This window comes from Oryzias melastigma, linkage group LG6, assembly GCF_002922805.2.
Source record: "Oryzias melastigma strain HK-1 linkage group LG6, ASM292280v2, whole genome shotgun sequence".
NCBI lineage: Eukaryota > Metazoa > Chordata > Actinopteri > Beloniformes > Adrianichthyidae > Oryzias > Oryzias melastigma.
Window position 1 is genome coordinate 23,435,424 of NC_050517.1, and position 22,591 is coordinate 23,458,014.

The 22,591-nt window shown below is 40.2% G+C and overlaps 1 protein-coding gene across 3 annotated transcripts in view; it reads right to left on the reverse strand.

Moving 5' to 3' along the window:
• LOC112152426 (zinc finger protein 469) overlaps positions 1-22,591 on the reverse strand; it is a 74,036-nt gene that overhangs the window by 27,377 nt on the left and 24,068 nt on the right. The window lies entirely within an intron of this gene.

Here is a 22,591-nt window from a genome sequence, read left to right on the forward strand (position 1 = left end):
GCTCACAAGTTACACTTCTGGGTCAACACTTTGTAAACTAAAAAAATCAGACGATAAAAATGAATACCATCTTCTCTCTGTTCTGTTTTAGTTTAAAATATTGTAATGTAAAATTTGCCAAGTAAAACACTGATTAATCACAACCCAAAAGTGTTATTAAACTGATTAATTTTTTTTCATCGATTGACCGCACAACTAAAAATTGAAATCAAATGGTGTATGGCCACGTAGGGATGGGGGCGTACGAAACACTTTCAGATGAGCAGTCATGTTATTTCAGTAAATCGAATTTTTTATGACAGAACTTAGTAATACTAGGCGTGGAAATTATTGTAGACAAAAAAAATTCAGCTTGGAGCCCCCCAAAGTGTTGGACCCCCCAGGAGATTGCATACCTTTGCCTAATGGTACAGTAAGTTAGCCCCTGGATTTATGGGAACCACAAGCACCCCCTGCTGATGTGCACAGAATAAAGAGTGTAAACATGGAGAAAGGAATGGCTCAACCAACTAACTTTGAAAGATGGAGCAATGTATTCCTGCATCTCATAAATTATACTCCACTTCTTCCTATTTTTACAGCTGCTAAGCAATCTGCTCAAATGCTTTAATTCTTGGTGACTAAATAAAAAAACAGTCTGGGTTCTCACAGTAACTCAATGATTCTCCATTTTCGGAAAGTCCATGAATTCAACCTCTTAATTTTGATTTGGTCAGTAACAATGAACTCATGCTGTATTGTCATAAAACTTACATTTATAGCAGGAAGGTTGTCTGAAAGCTGTCTGTACCCAGGATTAGGGCCCACGAGAAACAGAAAATCTAATTCAGGGGTGAGGCTGTTGCTAATGCTGCTGTTTGTCTTTTTCATTATTTATAAAGCTCACTTTGTGCCATTACAGTCATGTCTCACGTTCCTGACATCTTGTAAACTTACAGTTAATAACTCAAATGAAATGACTACTGTGCTACAGACAGTTTGCCAGTTTTTTTTCTTTTGCTCCCAGAACTATGCACATAAGATGAAAACATTTCCATTTGCACAAACTTAGGCAGGAATAGCACGCTGTAATTTATGTGTCAAACGCTACACATGAAACTTGCTAATGTTGCGCCCTCCGTGGCTCTGATGAATAAACCATTTGGCATTGCTGTTGGGATCGGAAGCCTTGTCACACTCCATTAAGAGGCTGAAGCGGAGTGACACGCTCGCTTCTGTAACCCTTCACCGCTGACCTCTCAGCTAAACGCTGCGATCCTCTAGATGCTCACCAGAAAACCTGCCAGCTCAGGTCCTAGACTTCTTTTTTTGCCCTTTGGCCCTCACTTGAGTTTGTCGTGCCAGCATCGCGTGCCCGACCATTTGTGTTGGCACACAGTGAATTTCTGGGCCCGCAAAGCCATTAATCTGGGGCTAGAGGGTCTTTAGCAGCTCTTTGAGGATGATTGCTCACTAAAAAACTCTGATCTGGTCAAAGATTTACTCACAGGGGCAATGATTAAGTTAGAAATGACAACTATTTTAATCTCTGGAGGAGTGAAATACATGGGAGCTGTTTTAAATGTCAAAAATATCAATGCATTTCATACTTTTTCTATTTGCTAGATAAACACTGTTTTGTTTTTGGCCTTTTATTCAGACTAGAAAGAGAGTAAAAATATACTAAGGCTGTGGGGAAGCTGTAAGGTTTAAATTAAAGGGACATTACATTTATTTTTTAACAAAAACTGAGGCCATTGAGTAAGTTATTAAGAAAACCTCTTATTCCATCAGTTTCTTGACCTACATACATAAACAGTCCATTTACATTCAAGTCAATTTCCATTCACTCCACTGTAGAATGGCCCAACTTTAAAACAAAAATACACATAGCGTGGCCCTTGAATGTTCCTTCTCCTTTGTGGTTTGAATTAATATCTACGAAAGTTGAAATATAACTTCCCTTCATTATTTTTATGTACAATCAAAATTGCACTCACATTGTAAAGTTAAACACCTCATTTTAAATGGGTCTCAATCATTGACAGTATGTAAGAACTGGACCGAGCGACCCCTCTCCCTTTATGTTCCAAACAGGAAGTAGCTGCTGGTTCCAAGGAGCCAAAATCCCAGAGACTTCTATTGAGAAATAAAAAGACACACCATATTTTTTCTTCGGAAGAGAGTATTCACACATACTAATGGGTGTGGGATGTAGAGTAAATTGTGCTCAGGCAATGCAGCAATATGTCTTTTAGTTGCATGTGTTAAGTGTAGTCAAAATGAAATTCCATCAGTTTTTGTGCTTGGTCCCATGTAAATACATGAGCATAACAGCTGCCTTTTAAGCCATGGTGCATTGGAATCAGAAGATTGCATGTTCGAAGTGCATGTGTCAAAGTGTCCTTGGGAAAAATATCACCTCTGGTGGTTACATCCGGAGCCGCCATCAGTGTGTGAATGTATATGTTCATTGGTGAAATGGGATTTTGATTGCAAAGTGCTTTGGGCCTTCAAGGAAGGTAGAAAAGTGCTATTTAGGTACAGGTATATGCCGTTCACCATTCTTCAGTGGTAGTTATTTCAAGTGGTAGGGGTGTGGACTTTCAACAACCTCACTCCTGATAGGTGGGAGGGGTTGCCATAGAAATGTTGACTCAGACTGACTTGCACCAATCACTGCTTACTGATGACATCTGTCTCTACAATTCTCACTCTCAACTCGTTACATATGGATGTATGGTTCGGGCCCTCTCCACGTCAGTTTTTGTTGTTTTTGGGTGTCCTCGACTCCTCGTTTTTTGACATGCTGGCAATCACCATTAAATCAAGGGTCCCCAATGGGCACCGGTTGGGTTAGAGTACCAGGTCAGGGTTAGGGTACCGTAACTGGCCCGGTACAGTCCGCGTCCCGGTACATGACTGGTACCGGTCTGCGTCCTGAGGGTTGGGGACCCTTGATTAGCGTATGCATTTTTTCCGTGTCTGTAGCCTGATACCAAGCGGCCCTCGGAATGGTACCAGTTCGCGGGCCAGAAGTTGGGTCCCCTGATTTATTAAAAACAGCCAGCACATAAAAAAACAATGAGTTGGGGACACCCAAGACATTAAAAAGTGACGGGGAGGGGGCCCGAACCAAATGTCCATATGGGAGTGAGAATGCGTTGGGCTCCAACATGGTGGCGTCCATCTAACAAAAAAATCTGGCAACTGAATTAATTTCATTTCACTGGACCTAGAGGTAGCCCATTTTCTATAGGTGACATCACATTCACTTGGTCTAATTCTCATATACAGTCAAAGGTCACAACTAAACGGATCACAAGACATAAGGTTTGTCTACCTAGAAACACAATTACTGCCAAGATCAGGTGTTGACCTCCCAACAAGACAGTAGACGGCTGCTTGTTTCAATGACCTACCCACCTGGTAAGAAATAAATTCTACGTGTCACCATCTACCGTGCCAGAATTAGCAGAATGGTGGTAATGGAGTTGGCGTGGGGCAGAGAATCATGCTTTGGCGCAGTGGAACCTAACCATGTTTGGTTTGAGTACACCCCACTATCATTGCACAATTACATGAATCATGTTTGGCCACTTTAAGCTTCCAGGCACAAGGACTCCCGTTAGACTCAGGAATATTACTGGATGGAGAGCAGTTTGTGGTTCTACTCAATGACTACAAGGTGCCAGATCCTTAAGCTGCAAAAACAAGCCCAAATCATTATTCCTACTCTGATGTGATTGACATCTAAAATGAGGTGTTTATGCTCACACTGTATTTGGTTTTTGCCAAACATAGCACCGAGCAATATGGCCGGACATCTCCACTTTGGTTTCATCTGTTCAAACAACATTGCTCCAGATGTTGGTGATGTTTATTTGTGGGCAGATTGGCAACTCTCTATTTTGAGTTTTCCACTTGTGAATATTTTTTTTTCTCTGTAGAATGATGGACAAATTGCCAGGAAATGGTTTTATAATCCTTACCAGACAAATAGGCTGCAACAACTACTTTTCTAAGAAGTTTGATGGTGTCCTTTTCTGGCAAAGAAACCTTAAATCTGAGTCTTACCTGACAGATATTTAAATTCAGTAAAGCGAATTGGTGAAGAAGAAGTGGAAGTAGCATCCTTTCTTTATTTGAACTTTAGTTTGGACTGTTTATATTAGTTTCTCTAGCAACACATCCAATAAAGAATAATGAATATTTTTTCCATTTGACTGTAGTGTTTCTCAAGAAAGCTTTCTTGGCATTCCCAACCAATCCAACTCCAAAGAGGAGTTGGGGGTAATTAAAATGAAAAATAAGGTTATAAAGTTTGAGAGAATTTGAAGTGTTAAAAGCTTTGAACAACATTTGACAGCTTAAAAGCAGTCCTCTGTTGAGGGGTGATTTGGAGGGCCAGTTAAGATCGGCTGCAGAAACGTGTCTGAGAAATGTATCCAAGAATGCGCTCCAATCCTGAACCGAAATACCTTCCTTTCTAGGGTGAATAAATCAACCACCAATCCCTCAAGCCATCGGTCAGAGCAATAAAAAAAGAGGCAAATATTCCGACACGACAACACGTCATGCTTTCGGCAGATATTTAGGAGGAATTTGTGAATGGTGTTGGGTTTGTCTGGTCAGGGCCTCAGCTATTTTCTCTGTTGTTTCATTTTCTGCAGACGGCGGCTTCTACAACTGGATGGAAAAACTGCGGTGATGCAATCTTTCCTCAGACGCCCAGCTGATGCTCTTTTGTTTGGGGGTGGAGGGTGTTTAAGTTGGAAAAATTACATCACGATGGTAAAAAGGAACAGTTGATAGCATACTTCTGTGATCTTGATCTGAACTTTGGGAGTCCATATGCTGCTTATCTGCTATACTGGATAATTGCTCCTTGTGTGCTCGCCAGCCAGCGCTCTGTTCTTTATATCATTTGAAAGAAAATCTGAGCAATATCAAATTCCTGGCAACTGTAGTGTGAGTGCGTGCATTAAACGAGAGGGAAATAACACTGGAGTTTGGATGACGGGATGTCTTTACTAGCCCCCGTTAAAGCTGGAATGTCGAAATCAAACAAGCTGAGCGTCTGCTCTTTAATGCGGGTCAAAGAAGGGGATAAGTGACGTATGGTGGTGCCCACTTCGATGAGTTCAGTGATTCCACTGGATTGACATGAAACAAACTTTCACTCGCCACAGTTCGCATACTGACAACTGGCCAAAAGAGTCAAATTACGTCATTGTTTAACTATACTTTCTGAGGTTATTTTAGGGTGGTAAAATGAAAATGTGCTCATGAAAAATAGATGGTCATGTGGTTAAAGAGTACGTAAAATTCTAGGCAAATCTGGCCACTTGAAAGCCATGTTGGAAACTCCCTCTCTAGCTTATATTTCTGGTTCAAATCCACATATGCAGACATATGTTTGCAGATAAAGAACTTTCAGTCAAGTCAATTATTCTTGCAAAACCAGCATAGAAAGGTTAAATTACTTTTGCCTGAAATAAAGTTTAGTGTAAGCAAAACGGTCTCTATCTTTGGATCATATATACATGACCCGGTCTTTGCTGATTTGATGGAAAAAGTCAAAATGTTGACCCTGTTCAGCACCATGGTTTACCTGCTGCTGTTCTCAGGAGAACCAGAGTTCAACTGTTTGGATGACAGCAGTTTTCAGGTGAGCTTTCACATTATTCATATAAAACAGACAGTTCAAGGGATACAAAGTCTGGTGAAGACCAAATGGGCTAGTGTTAACAGCACTTAGTGGAGAAGATATTTGGACCAAACTGCCTTTTGTTGCATCTTTTTGGAACACAGCAACTGAACAAATGAAATAAAAGCGACGTCATAATTAAATGTAGATTCCCATTGATCTGGGTCATTATCTCTTGTTTACAGCAGAGCAAACTGAAAGCTGGACAGCACCTATTTTGACTTTATTACAGGGATGGAGTACAAAATGCTCAGTATTGCTCGCCATTTTTGCTGCTAGGCTAATGTTAGCCTGGGGTAAGCTAGCGGGATCAAGTCTAAACAAAGGGATGATGGGATATTAGCAGAGGCTTATATCCGCACCATCAGTCTCACCCACGACTCCGAGGCATATTTATTATTTAGGTTATTTTTTATTTTACCAAAAAACTGCATCATCATAATTAAAATACTAATGAGAATGCTTTTAGAATAGTTCAAATATGATTGGAGTGGGACTTTGATGTCAAAATACAAACTAGAAAAGTTGTATTACCTGCGACGATGCTAGTGTGAATGCTTTTTGCTTAAAATAGTTGCTAAAGATGCTGAAGCTTTTTGCCTAAAATGGTGACCCAGTTTACTTTAATTCCTGAGGGAATTTGCTGAAAAGGCAAAAGCTATTTGCAAAACGTTACATTTGCTAAAAGACTGGAAATTTCATTAAAGAACCATGAAAGAACATTGAAGATGACAGAAATTTCTAAAATACATTTGAAAAAAAAAAATTGCTTAAAAATTCCTGATACATGCCAATTTTGCAAAAATATTTGGTGTGTTGCTTAAATATGAGCTATGCTCCAAATTAGCCAAAAAAGCCATAGTAGATTCCAAATTAGCCTAAAAAAGTTAGCTTGTTGCGTAAATACTAGCTGAACTCCGAAATAGCTCTAAATTCCTCAGTAAACTAAATTAGTCACAAACGTTAACCTGTTGCTAAAATAGAAGCAAAACTCTAAATTATCTTATAAAAAATCTCAGAAGATAACAAATTAGCCAAAAACGTTAGCATGTTGCTAAAATATTAGGTAAACTCCAAATTTTTTGAAAATTACTATAATAGTACTCTTGCCTCACGTTAGAAAGTCCTAGTCAATTTCTGGCTGGATTTGAAGTTTGCATGTTTTTCTCGTGCAAGTGTGGGTTTTCTCAAGGCGTCTAGATTTCCTCCCATGATCAAAAGACATGCATGTTATGTTAATTGGTGACTTGATATGAATATGAGTGTGTGTGAATGACCCCATTGACCCCATGACCCTGAAAGGATACAGTGGGTTTGGAAATGGATGGATGCAGTTTGCATTGAGCACATCTTCCGTTAGTATTGGTGTTTGGATGGATGCTTACTAACAGCCTAACATGAACAAGCTTCAACTCTTCATGATAATCTATCTCTGAATGCTCCAATATAATGAAGTAGACACTCCAGTTAGTGCTGCAGTCATCTGGTCTCTCTGGAGGAGAGTTAGAGCTCAAACCTTTAGACTTTTTATTCAGGATCCTACTGTCAGACATCCAGGGATTTTATTACACCAGTTCAGACTCACTGAAAACCTAAGAATAGTTTACTTCTGAGAGCTTTTGAAAAATGACCCTCAGTAATGCTGAATAAGAACAAATTGTCAAATTACCTAAACAAGCGTTTAAAAGAAAGAGACATTAGAAAACCTGGGTGGAGACAGATGTTGGTTAATATGGTCAAGGACTGTTTTAGTTTCCGTTTGGAAGATTGGAAAATCCCAGACACAGCGTCTAGTACTTTTTGGAACACATCTTACTCATTGTTAGATATTTCTTACAAGTCTTTTGTACAAATCACCATATATTTCTAAAAACAAACACTGTCCCGTTCCACTCACTTTCCTGGAAGTAACCAGATGGGGATGGCACATGGAGATGGCTGTCTGGCTGCCCTGGCACAGTGAGTCAGACAGAGTGGAAAGCAGGGAAACATCTGAAGAATGGATGACTGTTTCAGATTTGTGACGATTGCTGTACGTGTGCTGACTGAGCTGGTCAGACAAGGGCTGCGCCACCAGGCCCTGTAAAAACTAATCTGTTATTCCACATTTCCAAGCCCTAGGTGCTTTTATTGCTGCACTTAGACTGAGAAAAGCCTTAGGGTCATATAACCCGGCTGCATTAACAGCAGCGCATCGGGTCCCGCTGGCAGATATGCGTGGGGAGATGGAACAGTTGACATTGTAAGAATCTCAGCAGCACTCAGAAGGGTCTGAACTCATTCTCTTGCTGACTCATCGATTCCTTTGTGTTTTTTTTTTATTTTTAGTTGTTACTATGATTAAAGTCCCACATGAGCTTCGTTTTCTTTCCCTCTTGATTCATCTTTTTGTTTGGTCCTCTACGGCTCTTTTGCCTCTCCCTTTTTGGAGACATGCACTTTAACAAGCCTGCCCCAGTGGGCAGTAGACGGAGAGGAAAGGTTATTTTTAGACCTCACCACAGATTAAAAGTGCAAAAAATGTTCTTCATCCTCATAAAAAGTTCTCTTCCTCTCTTTTCAGTCTTTAATGGAGCTTAGCATCTCCATGGGGGATCTATTGTTACCTCCCCCGCATAAACCCTGTTTTTCCCAGACTCATCCCGAACTCCCCGCCATCACACTCATCCTCTCCAAACACTGACATCATCTGACAGACTGAACTTGCTCCTCCGCCTGTGGGGGCCGCCGTGTTCTGTCTGTACAGCATGAAACGAGCAAGTCTGCATCTTTGACACGGATCAAGAAAGGGGGAAACCAAAACAAACTGTCAGAAAACACACATCTGCTGCAGGAAATAAGCCTGGTCCGCCAATACACCCTTCAGGCGGCTCTCCTCACATGACCCCTCTCTCTGGAACACAGCCGGCGTTTTATACTTGCACAGGTACCCGCATACACACTCGGTTAAAAAGGGTGCTAAAAGCATAAATCACATAGCAGCATTGGGGATAATTAGGTCAAAGCTTTCTTCAAGAGCTTTTTCCTGTTTGGACCCGAGTCAGAGGCTGACTTTTTCCTCCTGTCTGTATAAACACACACATACACACACTCCCACCAGCATGTGGATCACATCATCTCTGCCCCGAACCAGTGAAGTAAAGGGGGGACATGGTCTTCTGGGTTTTACTAGTCCGACTCCTGCTGACCCATACCAAGGTCTAAAGTCGGATACAGCTCCTGTTACTTTTCTTGAGAGCGGGCCCATTTCTTTGCAAATACTCTGTAGACTTTCCCTAACCCTCGGTTTGGGTTCTGAGGAGTGGCTTCTTAAGGAAAGAGGGAGAGATATTGCGTGGTAGTCGGCCTGGCTGGGACCAAGCAGGAAATCTTTCATTAAAACTCACTCACGGTCCATGATGACTTGAAGCTTTGTGCAAGATATTGAATAATGCGCCACAGTTAAAGGGTTTATAATGCCCTGCATTACAACCTGACCAATGAGCCATGGGAACGCAGCTGAAAACAAACAATCATGGGTTAAGCTGCTAGATCTGATGGACAGCTGTGTTTGAAGTCCTTTTTTTCTTGAATATGCGTGCGTGATCAAAAGATTTTTCTTTTTCCCACGAATCTTTAAAATATACTTTCACAGTAAAGCCTCAGCTGAGAGCAAAGTGTTGTAAAAGAAGACAGAAAAGAGATGGAAAAGTGATAAATACAAACTGAAGGAGAAAATGAGGTATAATCACAGAATACTGGTGAGTTACACTACATTAAACCACTTCAGATTCCTCCTTCTGAAGCTCATTTTATTGATGCATTGGAGCTGTGGTCAGAAAACAAGGAGCACATTTAGGCTAATTGCTCTGACATGTTAATATATCTATGCTACTTAATTTGAAACATGTGGTGTAAAAAAAGAAAATGAGCTTTCTAACTACATTACTCTATTAAAAAGCAACCAACAAAATCATGGAAAACAGAATCACTGCAATAATAACACATTCCATTGATTTCATTGAGTCACAAGCAGAATGCTCATTAGGATCATTGGAAATATGATTGGAGAAAATCTTGACAGCCATGCTTCTACTGTTTTTATCTCCTCTTCCTGCTTCCTCCTCAGTCTGGTTGTAGGTGGTGCTGAGTCGAAAATCCAGCCCTGACAATTTAAAAGGCGTAGATTTAGATGACTAGACAAAACTTTTCTCTAAATGTAAGGCAGCAGAGACTGGGGGCCTGTGTTTATGTCTGCAGAAATGAAGGCAGGAAGACAGATAGAAGCTCGGTCACATTAGCGCTCTTTGTTGATATTGCTTTTCTTGATGCACATTTAAAAGACAGCATAGCTACTAAAACACAATTAAAATTTATTTTTTTTAAAGGTTAGAGAGGCAGAAAGGATTGCAAGTGGTCCCTGTGATGATAAGGTTAAAAGGATATCGACTAGCTCAAAAAATATATTTTCAAAACTGGAAAGCCTCTTTACCCCAAGGCTACTTAGCATTTAAGTTGTTAGCTGGGTCTTCTGCAGAGACATTGATATGCAGGCTGCACTATTTGTTCAAACAGAATTTAAAACATCATTTTTTAATGCATATTGCCAGGAAAACATAATAAAAAATACTAATTTATCTATTAATATAAGGAAAACTTCCCTATTTCATTTATTTGTCTTTATACTTTTTTAAAACACATTAAAAATGTATTTTTTAGCAATATTTTTAAAAATTGAAATAGAAGACAACATTGCTAATATAGTGACAAAAGACAAAAAATTGGAAAAAAGTTAAGATATTGTTCAGAAGGAACTTAAAGTATTACATGCTTAGTTTAACCCATAGATGTTTAGTTATACTTTTTAAAATCTTATATTACTTTTGGTTTTACACAACAATCTGTAAAAGTAATATTTTTGTTGACGATGCAGCAAAAAAAGCATAAATAGCACCAGTGTTAACTGTCATCTTTGAACAGGCCTGAGGAGTTAGAGAAGTTCTGCCTTTTGCAAATATCAAGTTTGTGTTGCACAAAGGCTAGAGAACACCGATATGCCACCTCTGTCTTACACTCTGTCTGTACCTCAGTTTCAGATCTACTCAAAATTACAATCTGTGTAAAACCCTTGGATTTCTGAAGCTTTGATGTTTCTAAAACATGCATTTTACTCTTCCTTAGCAGCTGGGCTTCAATCAGTGGTGTCTGAAAACTAAAGTTACTGAATTGAGCTTTGATAGGCGAGTTAGCCACTTACACTTGAGTATTTCAAAGCAAATCATCACGCTGTAAGCCATTTAGATTTCGACTGTCTGTGACAGAACACAAAGATACACGTGAGGAGAGGGACAGGAGAAGAAATTCAAGGCTGCACTGTTTTTATATTGGTCTAGAGTTTTAGAAAAAATCTGCTTTGTGCATAAAAGAATAAAGTGGGGGAAAAAAAGTTAATTTTCTGACCCACTCTTGGGGAGAGTCTACACGGATAACCACTAAAACAACACTTATCTGGGGTATCAGTAGTCATTTTCAGCCTGAGTGACTGTATAGGAGCTAAAAGCTTCTTCCAGACTGTCAGTCTCATGTATGACATCTGATGGAAAGTTAAAGAGATTGACAGATGAAGCCGCAGTCTTTAGCATGCCTGCCGCTCTAACCTTTCCCATCTGCGTTAGCCGTCACACATGGTTCACATAGAGAATCACTTTCTTCTTCTCCCTAGCAGTTTAGGGCAACATGCAAACACGGAAATGAGATATACACTACTGTGTGCCGCGGCTGAATCTTTAGGGGTGGCACCGCATTTCTGCCGCAGAGATATAACTGACAGATACCCAGGAAAAAAAAAACCACAAAGAGCCACTAAAACAAAAACATGTGAAAGTTAGCAAAGCTGCACATGCAGAGACTCACACATACAGCCAGGAACATTGATGTACAAGTTCAACAATGAAAGATACTCCTTTAAATAAAAAAAAAATGGCTTCAAACTTAAAAATCTGGTATTTTTAGTCTTTTAGGGTGTATTCACACTGGAACATTCAGATAGAGTCTTGAATCTTGTGTTTTTGTCTATGCACATTTCAACCGGACATTTCTGGTATGAACCGAAGCTTGTAAACAAAAGCATGTGACCAACAACCTCTTCACTCATTGGCCAGGAATTACAAGCTTGGGGGGAGCGACGAGAGAAGGAATAATGGAAGCCCTACGATTTGCAATCCTTGTTGGGATAGTTCACATCAAAGTTTTTACCAATTTTGAACGTCAGGTACAACTTTTATTGCTACTTCTGTACGTCGGAGGCGTGCTGTAAGATGGCTACTGAAGAGGTGACGGCTAAGTAGGTTTGCCATAAGTGTTTATGATAGATAGATTGTTGGGAAAATAGAAGCAAAGTGTATCACGTCAAAAGTTGTTTTAACGAGCCTGCAGACATTCAACCACATTTCAATGAATCGCTGTTTTATTGTGGATCCACGTTTGTCCATGGCTTTGTGAAAATCCAGACATATTCCACTCAGTTGTTGTGCTCTGAGTATGGAGTCTCTTCAGACTGAGGACACTCAGATAGAACCGGAGCTCAAGCCGATTGGAAACAAACAGAAAACACCTCGAATGATGGGTCTGAGAGCGGTTCTTGGTCCTGGACCAGGGTCCACTTTGGTGCATTCAGACTGAAAACTTGTTCCTGATTTGGGAGAAACAAACTCTGGTTCACTCTAAGTGAACCAAATGTGCCCAGTCTGAATACACTCTGTGACTGTTATAATCTATGGTAGTAAAATAAAAGTGTCATTTTAATTTATTCAGGTATTGTTTGAAGTGCTGTGAAAAAAGGGTTATCTTATGTTTATTGAGCACAACACACATCTCTTGATGATCATAGTACACAGTAGAGAACACAACAGAAAGAAACTAACAAAGTAAGCCACTTATTTACGATCCAATTGATTTTATACTTAAAGTGTAGATTGCATCTGTGGTTTTGAACTGATATTGTGGTTACTCCTTGTACTAAATTGATTTTTCAGTACGCATCCGTAGTCTTTACATCTCCACAAAACAGATTTCAAACAAAAGTGAACACCATCTTGAGGTTAAGTTATTTCCCTTGTGTCTGAAGTGCAACATTTATATGAATTTTATTCACATTATCTGAGACTGTTGATGTCTTTATAGGTCATAGTTTTTGGATTGTATCTATTTATATATATATAAAAAAATCTGGGAATATAATAGGACGACTACATGAAAAAAGCAGAAAATCAAAGCACATTCTGAGTCTGGCACTCCCATTAAATGACAATGTTTGACTTGAATTTATACTGAGGATTGTCATTACTCCACCCTGACACCTCATCTATCTGTAACTTCCATTTCCACAACCTGCCACCTGTTTTAGATCTTAAAGAAGGAAAATATTACCGCTGGAAAGCAAGTGCTTAAGCAAATACAATAAAAGAGCTCATTTAAATGATTATTAGACTTGAAGCACAATAAGTAAAATCCCTGCAAATTTTTCAGCCCAGAAGCATCAGGATCAGTAACTGTATAAGAGAACTGGACTGAGTAACACCCCCACCCCCATGTTACAAATACGAAATCCCATAGACCTCAATTGATAACTATACCGCTGTTACTGTCATCTGTCAGAATAACCAGTCTTGCTTTGCTACATCTTTTAACATGTTCTTGCTAATAATATATATTTTTTGTACCATTTTTTGCTGTAGCACAAGTTATTCAAGCTCTAAATTGACCAGTCAGATGACTCAATAAAAGTAGGAGACCTTGCATCAAATATTCAGCCCTCTAACATGTTCACTACTGATTGGAGAGAGTGGTTGCCATAGAAATGTAGACTAAAATGGACCAATCACGGTCATCGTACCGAGGTCATCTGGTTCCAACTTGGCGACAGTAAATGTAGTGGAAAAATGTCAACTAAATTGACTTAATTTGGTTGGAACTGACTTAAGTAATTTTCTGTGGGTCCACTTCTCTATATACAGTGAATGATCAGGATCAATATGTAAATGGAAAAAAGTCAAACATGAAGGAAATAAGAGAGTCAGAACCCACAACTGTCATTGATGACAAGGTAGTGATAATAAATACAATCCATTCCTTCATAAGTACAGCACACGCTCATCCATTCCTGTTTTGACTCTAAACGTAACCATTGAGAGAGAAATAACTGTATCTTTTTTTTTTGTTATTTTTTTAAATAACTTTATTTCTCAATGAAAGTCTATGGGATTTTGACTTCTTGGAATCAGTAGGTACGAGGGGGGAAGGGTTGATATGTCCAGTGATTATACAGTCACTGAGCTCAACCCACAACCACTCCAATCTCTATTTCCTTGATGTTAAAATCTTGACTCCAAAATGTCATCATTCAGACGTTGGCCGACTTCCCCACAAAAGGGACCGGGCTCCCAGCAGTGGGACTATGTAAATGGATCCGTGTCCCCATAACATAATTCAGACACATAAACACACATCCAGAACCCCCTCCTCTGAGACAGACTATGACTGTTAGGCTGTGCCAGCTGTGTGAGCTTGTGGCTGGGTGTATACAGTTGTCTGACAGACCGCGTGGTGTGTATACACACACTCATAAACAGCATCTACACCGGAAGACTTGATCATCTAGATGTGCTTGACCCTGTGACTGCAAGGCTAAACTGTAATCGTTTGTGTGTAATGGTTGGTGTCTACTGGTGGGGGGTGCACTTGGCAGAAGCCTCAGGAATGGTTTGGGGAGTGAGAATATCTGAGATGGGACGCACGTGCTCCCAACCTCTCCTGATTTCATCTTTATTGTTTACGTTCTTGTATGGAGGAAAATATAAATGATCCAAAAGTCTGTTTGCGTTTCTGCGCATAAAAATACGTAAACATGTCTGCGTCCAGGCCTTTGATGTTGACCACAGTGGCACTGGACTGCAATGAGCTGTGAGATGGAAGGGGGAGGCTGACACATTTTTATGTCAGAAAACATCTGCAGTTATACAGTGCGTAGCTATTCTTTTACGTCCCACTCCAATCATTTTTGTTCTATTGTAAAATTGTTCTTGGTGGCCTTTTAATTATGATTATGACACTTTTAGGTGAAATAAAAAAACTGTATTAATTTCTGGTTCATAGTTTCTGCAGGAGTTTATCGCAAATTTGTCTCTGAGTTGTGGGCGGAACTGTTGGCATGGAGCAAGCTTTCCCTCATTTCCCATCTTCCATCTGTTTAGATGCTCTGCCACTAGCTTACAGCCCCTCACAACCCCAATGTAACATTACTGGTGCAGCAAAAATGGTAAACAACATCGAAAATACCAGCCGTACAGTTTTGAGTCAGATGCCAGCATGGACCTAATGCCTCGTTTCCACTGAGCAGTCCGGACCGGACTGGACTGGATCGGTACTTTGAGTGTTTCCTTTATAAAATGGACCCATTAAGAAAGATAGAATTGCACCACTTTTGGTTTTAGTTCCATAAAAAATGGAATGGACCAATTAGGGCGGAGCTACTGTCGTCACATGATGAAATCCATTGATTGGTAGAAAGGTAGGATGACAACAGAAGGTGTCTGACCAACGGCAATGTTTTTTAACACTTAGTTGTTGTCTTTGAGTGGGTTTCAAATAAAATTAAATTCACAACCACCATTGTAGTTGTCGTTAGCTTTGGCTGTAGTGGCACAGCTATGACACACAGCTATGTCATCGCATATGACTTGATGGTCCAACACAATGGAAACATTCGCTTGAATTGCCAGGATCAATCTAAACGGGCCAGGAGAGGACTGGTCCGGTCCAGACCGCTCAGTGGAAACGAGGCACAATTGTCTAAAAGAGGCATCAGAATGAAAAGCTTGTGGCCCGCCTACTGTTACATCTACGTCACTGCTACAAGTTCTTCAAAATACATGTTTTTCATCTGCTCTTGATTTATGGTGATTTAAATAAAGAAATACTCAAAAATGCAATTTAAATGTTATTTTTCTTTATATATGTCATCCATCATCAGAGAAATGCCATGAGTAAATGTCAAAATCACCAAAAACATAATTGAAGTGGGTCTTAAACCAACAGTTCTGTGCAGACAGAATCTTTAAAGGTTTCTTAAGGATCTCTAGAGTAAAACAGTGACACCTGCTGAAAGCTGTCAAAGCCCAGTGATGAAGCAAGAGCTGCTTTCAAAAACACAAAACAGTTTTCCTAGGATGACCTTTTCACCTCACTAATCTACTCATTTCTAGTGGCTTTAAAAACAACGTACAAAGTTTTGCACATGAAAACCTCTTGTAGTGCTGAAAAAATGTGAAGTGGATTTCTGAGAGGGCACAACTAGATAAACAAAGAGAGATAAGGCGATGACTGGATGCAGCTTTTTCTTTCTCTTCCTGTGAGTTCATGTGAATGTCTGAGTGGAAACACACCAGCCGTCTGCTGACCCTGTATGTCATTCACGTCTGCGGAAGGCCAGAGAAGTCACTGTGAACTCTGCGGAAGGTGAACCGTGAGGGATGGAGGTCCAGCAAACATGCCCGTTTGACCCGGAAATATTCGGCGGGGTCAGAACCTCGAGCTGTTTGAAGCGAGCGGCGAGGAGGACCTGGCAAATATACGGCTGTTTGAAGGCCAAACAGTGCTGATGGCAGAGCTTCCATGGGGAATCTGACAGTAGAGCCTGATAGTCAGCTGCTGCTGGCTCTCCACTGCGCCGAGAGTTTAAATAAGAGGGCACAATGAGCTCAGTCATTATAGGAGGAACCCCCTTGTCTGAATAAAGATCGGTTTCAGAGGCTCTCTTTGTTTTTTCAATAAACTGCTTTCTTTGCATCACATTGCTTATTAGAGTCTCCTCCAGTCTGCAAAAAAGAAAAAAAAAAATCACCAAAAATATTCGGTCCTTCCTTTTAGGTGAATAGTCGGTCAACTTTGCTAAATAAATGAATCTCATTTGCAGCCAAAACAACCATTTTACCCCAAGTTTCCAAATAAAATCCCATTACTGTATTTTTAGTATTTTCCTAAATGACCATGAAACTGAAATAACTTCGGGAAGGCAACCCAACTTATTTTTAAAGCCTAAATGAGCTTTCTTTTCAATAAAAAACTCGCCCTCCCACTGAACTTCAAGAAAATGACATATTTGTCAACACCTGTAATGAATGTGGTCATCTGTCCGTGACACAGATTGCTGTGCCGTGGTTGACAGTCCTAGACAGAAGCTTTGAAGTGGGCCCAGAGTGCTCTCCTTTCGACCCAGTTCTCATGGCCTTTCCCTTAAATAGAGCATGACATCAGACCCTGCGCAGGTCTGTCGGCCGGAGCCCAAAACAAGTGTGTCCAAACAATGCCACATCTGGAGTGAAGCGCAGCCGCAATGAGAGGTGAAGAGAAGGAACGGAGTGGAAAAGGGGCTGAAAGAGAAAGCATTCCTGAAGGTATTTAGCTCTCGGACTCGGGCCAAGACATTTGGCCACGTGCCTCATCTGTAATTTACAGGTCATTCCCACTCTGCTTTCCACCCAAAAATATATATGCTGCACACACACACACACATAGGGAAGTCCCTTGGGGTGTATCAACAGTAAATAACAGCACGACTAACATCTGTCAATCATTTCTGGGTAGAAAACCTCTTACTGTGCAATTTTGAAGCTGCACCAAAAAGTGTGGATGAATCTAGTTCCTGATTTTTTAGGACAGAAAGTGAAGAGTTCTGCAGAAAGGAAGCCTGTTCTTGTTGTCAGTGTCAGAGACAATCACAGTTATCCCCCACCTCTTAAATGGAGAAGGACCAGAGGTGCAAGGAAGAAAGTCAGGCCAGTTTTCTGCCTGTTATATGAAGTGTCCAATAAACACACGACTGCTGATACACTGGTTATTTGTCAGCGGACACATAGTATACCGCCCACAGTCTGACACAGATATTTGGACTTGCAGTTGAAGACACGTAAATGGAAGTTCCAACGCACAAACACCAGCGCACTCCACCGCACAATAACAGACGTATATTTTAGACTCTGAGTAGATTTGTGTGGGAGTTTCAGGAGCCCCTCAGATTGAAGATGTGACTGAAGAATGAAGATCTATGATGAGATGGAAAATATGAAGCATGTGTCCTGATTGAAGAAGAGGAGACAGATAGGGAGAGTAAAGGGAGGTAAGGAAAAGAGATGAAATAAGGGAACCCTGGAAACCCCTCTCAACTCATGTGGTTTACATCTGCGCTGGAGGAAAGGTGTTCAAATACAGGTCCTTAGTACACCATGAGCATTCAACAAAGTCTGTCCACCAATGCAAAGAGGAGGGCAAAAGACGGTGAAAAAAATTCACTGTCAATAAGGCTTAAAGAAGGAATCTAAGAGAAGTAACATTTTAATCAGTAGGAAAACCAATTCAAAAATCATTAGAAATAGTCATATATCTGTCTGATGAATCTTTTTAAAAACTGCTAAAGCATTAGCTGAATTCCAAACTCTAGAACAGTTGGAGTGCAGCAAACCTGGGTTTGCTTTCTGGGGGCGCCATGAGCCAAAAAATCCAGTGTGGGTCCTTAGCCATAACCCTGAAAATTGTTGCCTATCTGGGTCTCCCCGTGCCTTAAAAATCAAGGAGAGGCATTAAAACTCTCTGACAAACCACTTGTACGAACCAGTGGAAGCTGATTTGATCAACGCGATACGGTGTACAATAATAACAAAATAATCCAATCATCTGACATACAGCAAAAGCAATATTCTTGCTTATTAAAAAAGGAAAAGGTTTGAAGAAGCCTCGTAGATGCATAGTCTGGCAAGAGCGCAGAGTCATGCCCAAGGATCCACATAAACTATATTAATGATATTAAAGAAGCAGAATTTTTAGTTAGTCTTTTTCCAACTTTCATATTAAGAAGTTTTAGGCAAGAAACAGCCTTTTTTATTCTGATTTTGCCTGACTTACTGCCAGTTAGATGAATTTATAGTCAGTCAACACCTTACATATGAGAGAAGCATGTGCATGACCTTTGTGCTCATCACACAGAGCTTGGTGTTAGACATTTAGAGAACCAAAACCAAAACAGTGAAACCAACTAAAAATGAACCACATTCCATCTATGTTGGTAATTAATATCCATCAGCAGTTGTTTAATTAATCTAACAGAATTTACAATAATCTCAAAAATGAAAACAAAACATATCTAACAACAAAATGTGTTCTGTAAACTAAGCAAAAATAAAATCAGCGTATAGAAATTTGACTGTCAAGTTTGTCTCCTTAACATAAAGTGCAGCCTTGGAATCTATGAGAATTTCAATAGAGATCAGCCCTGCAGATGCAGTGAGACTAAAAGCGACAACAATCAACAAGATCATTAAGTGCTAACTAACCACCAAAGTGCTAAATAACCATTAGTGGACCAGCTGAAAATGAAGAGACCTTTAGGGCATTTCTTCATAAGCAAAGTAACAGTGTTTGGGGGCAGTGCTGCCCATTATTGGCACTATGAAGAGGAAAAAAGCAGTTGGATCCATCATATATTGAAAAAGCACCTGCATATTTCTTCACTTGACAAATTTTACCCTAAAGACATTTTTCATAAACTTGTAGTGACTCACATTCCCCTTTATTTTTACTGTTTTCTCTTTTTTTGCACTCCTAATGCACACTAATGGTGGTGCGTACTGTCGATTTTATACCTCTGTTCACGGGACAGGCTTTACTTAAAATTTAACAAAGTTTTACTTGAACCAGAGTTCATTTGCTTAGTTTGCAAAAAAAAAGAAAAAAAAGAAAAAAAAAGCTCCACTGTGGACTAAACACACCTTAAAGTCCTCATCTGACTGTCTTAAATCACAGTTTCATCTCTGCTTTATTTATTTGATTTTGGAAAGAATTGGCGTTTCTGTGTGTTTGGGATTTGTGGAGTCGTCCAAATTTAAACTCCACAATTGGATAAAACTGATAAAATGTGCTTTATCAATAAAAAGTGTTGTGGGTGTGCCAATCCCTTGGGTGTTAAGTCATTCCTCTGGTCATCTGTCTCTTTACAGGCTCTAAACAGACAGTTGGTTTGCAGTGAAGTCAGCCTGTAAGCATTTCATCACAGGAACTCTGTAGAAAAATGAAATCCCTTAACGCAGACCTGCAGTTGCCGATCTTTGCGATGGCTTTCAATGAAGGTGATGGCAGGAGAGAGGGGAGTTTAGAGTCAGCTGGTAGTGTGAGAGGCAGGAGGTGAGGGCCGGGTCAGGGGTCACGGTGCCCTGAGAAACAAATGAGCCACCCAGTGTGGACGTCAACAGAAGATGCTTTCCTCTGAAGTCGTGGCAACAGCGACTGATGGCAAACATGTGCGGGACAAATGTGCCATCTGAATCAATGACAGAGCCTCAATCATCCCCATATGGGCTTGCCACACAAACAAGACACACAAACACAGCAGAGACGGATGCAGGGAGAAAGCAGGAGGTGGGGGAAAAAAACAGAGGAAGTGGTGATGGTGGGGGGTAGGGGGGTTACAGTAAAAGACTATGGGGTCAGCATTCATGGAATATGTTAGTGTGGCCTCAGAAATCCAGGCACGTAACAAAGGGTGCACTTCACTGGTGTTCTGGTTGCATGGCAAATTGTGCATGGTAAGCTGGAGTAAGCCCACCGCTGCAGTGGGGCTCAGTGTTATGAGAGCTCCTGCTGAGAAAATCACTGTAAAGATGCTGCTGTTCAGGAGTCTGCAATCAGCCAGCTTTTACTGAAGGCTATACTGTTTCCCTTGGGGAAAAGTAAAAGAAAAAACTGGCTTTATTGTATTTAAACCGTCCTGACAGGTCATCTGAAAGCTTCCTGGGGGGTCTTGATATTTTGTTTCCTCACTATTTAACTAATCTGAAGAATCTAATGATTCCTTTCATTTTGAATCCCGATCTGGTTTGTTCAAAATCAGTATTTTCAATCAGCCTTCCTGATTTTCAGCCGTTTTTTTGGCCCTCAGTGTTCTGCTTCCAACTCCTGCTCTTCATGTATTTTTCTCCTTCCTTCTCCTCCTCTCTCCGGTTCTGGAAAGTACATTTGCACACTTCAACAGTGACACAAGGACCGTCTCCTTCATAGCAGTCCATGCTTGTGTTTTTTCAATTAAGCTGGGCTTCTGTACGTTGGGAAACCATAATTCTCATGTCCCGGCAGAAACTAGTGGAAAGTTGCTTTTTTTTTTTTTTTCTTTCTGGGAGAGGTATTGGAAAGACCAATTCCCCGGAGCATGCCAGACAAGTAAGGATGAAGAGGAAAAGCGTAGGAAAACTGTAGGAATACAAAAGGGGTTGATTGACACTCAAGGTCTCACAGTGAGTGTTTGGGGTGCAGGAACCTGTTGGGTGAATCAGATCAGGAAGGAGGTGAGGCAAAGAATACAGATGGATGGATTTCCAAGGGAATGTGGATAAAAGTGAGTGAGCTGCAGGCCGGATCTGGATTGCCCAGCGGGGAGGGGGGACAGATCCATGGAAGTCACTTCAAAGGCGGGTGTCACGGAGCTGCAGATGCCCTCTATGTCATCAGAGATGAGCCTCTGTAGCCTGATGCATTCAACTGTCTTTAATGTCAATCAGCAATGAAGATAAACAAAGCAAGCACTATGCACACTACTGAACGGATTTGTCACGTCTGTTTTCTAGTTCAAAACCTCAACAAATGAAGATGAAAACCCTCTGAAAACATCTTCATATGAGGAGTCACTGGTTAGGAAGGAAAAACTGCTGACTTTGACTGAATTAACCAAGCAAATACACATGTCATCACTCACTGGCAATGCATGGCCCCCAAGTTGATAGATACATATTTGCAAGGCAGCTATGGCTGTCTGACCAAAAGAGAAGGAAGGAAAAACCTGCCACCGGACAGTGTTATTTATTTCTAACAAAATATACAGACTGACGGATTGGGTTTGCTTTGGTAGGTAGGCAAACAGTAACAATCATAGCAATCCAGTGTCTACAAATTCTATCAGCGCACAAAGACCCTCACAAAGTAAAAATGTCCTCAAAAAATGAAATATTAACGAGTTTCTTGCAAAAACTTTCTATCAACTCAGTCTGGCCTGCAGGCTGATCAGCAGTGCATCACTTTGCAGTGACGTTGTTGTCTGGTACGGATGCAGCAAGCATAAATGTAAAAATGAAAAGTAGGGTCAAAAGTCTGACGATACGATATGTATTACGGTACACGTCATGATATAATACATATCCCCATATATCCCAAGACTGTACCAGACAATATTTCACTATTTTTTTAAATTCTGACATAAGAAATAACTATATATTTTTCACAAAAGTAAAATACATAATATTTAATTATCAGAACGTTAGGTTTTTTTGGTAATTTAGAGAATATTTAAGCAGAACCAAAAGTAAGACTTTAGTATTGCCAAATTAAGTATCGCGATATTTCACTGAATTGATAATTTCTGACACTCCTAGTGAAAAGTGTCCATTTATGCAAGACTTCCAGTCATGTCTATCCCTGCCACTGCACTACAGGTGAGCCAGGAGGTCATCTCCTTTTTGTTCTCATTGATGATGCGTTGGGATTCATTAGAAAAAAGCAGGACTGACTCCTTATACCAGCTAAAAGTTTTGCAGATTTATCCAAGCCACTGTTTATCCCATCAATGTGATAAGAAACACAAAACAGACAATGACTGGAGTATGGAGTAATTCTTGGTTAAACTGAATGAAATCTGTGATTAATCTTTTAATTGTTAATAAAGTTAGGAAACTTTAGACAGTTATTTTCTCAGTATGAATCAGCTTCTCTCCTTTCACAGTAGGTAATTTATCATCACCAGTAAGAGCTGTATTTATGTGTAAATTTAAATATTGTACCTAAAATTTGTGAGTACTTAAACACATGCACAGGTTAAAAAGTGGGAGT